We start from the raw sequence: 2,238 nt of genomic DNA, 5'->3' as shown, positions 1-2,238 counted from the left end.
TTCATCGTCCTCTGCCTCTGTTCTTCCCTCTTCTCTCTCTCGCTCAGTCACTCTGTCCATCTCTTGCTCCCAGAAAAGCTCTGAATGGAAGAGTGTTTTTTTTTTTTATGTTAGCATTCTGGGCCAAAAGGCAGGACTGTTGTGTATGTGTGCTGTGATACTCAAATATTAAAGAATCCCTCACTGGTTTGGTGGACTTCAAGGTGTTCATCTATTTAAATGCTAAATCTCTGCTCTGCCACGGGGGATGTTTGAAGAATCATTCAGAGCTCAAGCCATGGCTCAGATTTTAACACTAGTGGAGCCACCCTGGACGTGTCAGAAGCACAGCGTGTTCTCCAGAGATCACACTGGTGGCACAGTGATGGATGAACAGCTTCCATGTAAAACTTTTAATCAATAGATTTAATTTGCTTTTGATGTTTGAAAAGGACATTATTTACACACCCACAACAATATGATACAAAAGGGCAGTTTTAACGTCCCTTTTAGTGGCGAGACCCAATTGAAATTATCGAGTTAATTACAGGGTTTGTAATTAATAATTAATCACATTTTAATCATGCCATATATTGACAAAATAAGTTACATTCCCAATTCAAGAAGCCTTTTTGTTGCTAAATTATTGACACATGAGCTTAACAAAAATATTTTTGTTTTTAATCTGTTATTTAGGTTCTCCAACTAACACATTGGTGCAAAGTGTTATTCTTTGCAGCAGTGTTTCCTGTAAGCCCTGATCATTCATGGAACTTCTTTAGAAATGTGGACTCTGACATTAGTGTTGGGCTGAGATGGCATAGTTACTTTGAAAAAGTAACTTTAATCAGATTACTGATTACTCCTTGGAAAAGTAACTTAGTTAGATTACTGACTACTTGATTTGAAAAGTAACTAAGTTACATTAAAAGTAACTTTTTTTAGTTACTTTCAGCAGCTGTTAACAACAACACTCTGCCACCTGTGAAAATTACATTGATCTTTGTCATAACTTAATTGGAAGCTATTTTATAATAGTAACATCTACAATGTGTCTCCACTTATAAGGTTGAACTGAAGGGGAGATTGTTTAATGGTTACAACAGGACAAAAAAAGTTTGTAATTTGTGTGTCCCACTATTGTCTGGAAAACTCTAAGAAGGATTTTAAAGGCCTGCGACTCATTAAATTTGCAAGCAACTTTAGAAACCAAACAAGCCCAAAGCTGTTTATAATAATCGGACTTGGTGACAGAACCTCAAAATAGTTCCTGTTTTACTAGCAACGAAATTTGTATCTCCCTCCATTGTTTACGTTTCTGTCGCTGCTGATACTGTCGCATAGAAACGGCGGTGGCTCCCCAAGATGCGTAGAGGAAATAAAATAAAATTACAATAGAAAATAGTAACGGAAAGTGCTTTTGTGAAGTAACTGTAGTCTGACTACTGGATTTGAAATAGCAACGCGTTAGATTACTTATTACTGAAAAAAGTGGTCCAACATCAGTAACGCGTTACTTTGCAATGTGTTACTGACGTCACTGGTGTTGGGGACAGCTGTGCTGCTGCTACATGTTTAGCATTGAGATGATTGAGCTCTGAGAGGCTAGCTCCTTTTAGCACAACTTGGACACAGCAGTAGTGTTTTCCAACATTTCATCAGATCAGTTTTTTGAAGCAAAAATGAACCCCAAAGAGAAGCGCCTTCGTCATCCATCACTGTTGTTTCTGGATGTTGCTTGTGCGTCAGACTTATGGGTATACCAGAAACACACAAATATAAAGGTTCTGGCTGAAACCTGTGTATGTAAAAAAAAAAAAAAAAATGAATGTAATTAATTATGTTAAAATTTTCAACGTGTGATTCAATGTGAAATTAAAGCGTTAAAGTCCTGTCTCCTAGTCCTTTTCAATCTGTTGTGTATTGCCCCTTTTCCACCTGCTCTACTCGGCCGGTTCAGCTCGCGGCTCGGCTCGGCTCGCTTTAAATGCGTTTCCACCAGCCCTTTTCAACGGGGCTGGCCCTGCTTTTTAGGGTCCTGCTTCAGAGCAGGGCCAGCCGGGCCGGCCCTGGTTTGGTAGGTGACGCAAGCTTCGCTGCTGTTCACTGATTGGCTGAGGGCGTGGACAAGACGGAGCAGCGGAGAGAGAAGAAAAATGAAGGCGCTGCAACAGGGAAGTGATAGAAGATACAAACAAGCCGTTAACTAAAAAAAGATGCCGGCTTTCTTCTTTGCTTCGGATTTCAATATTCAGCGGC

This window comes from Poecilia latipinna, unplaced genomic scaffold, assembly GCF_001443285.1.
Source record: "Poecilia latipinna isolate Pla-1442-1.1 unplaced genomic scaffold, P_latipinna-1.0 Scaffold4366, whole genome shotgun sequence".
Classification (NCBI taxonomy): domain Eukaryota; kingdom Metazoa; phylum Chordata; class Actinopteri; order Cyprinodontiformes; family Poeciliidae; genus Poecilia; species Poecilia latipinna.
This window is presented reverse-complemented; position numbering follows the sequence as displayed.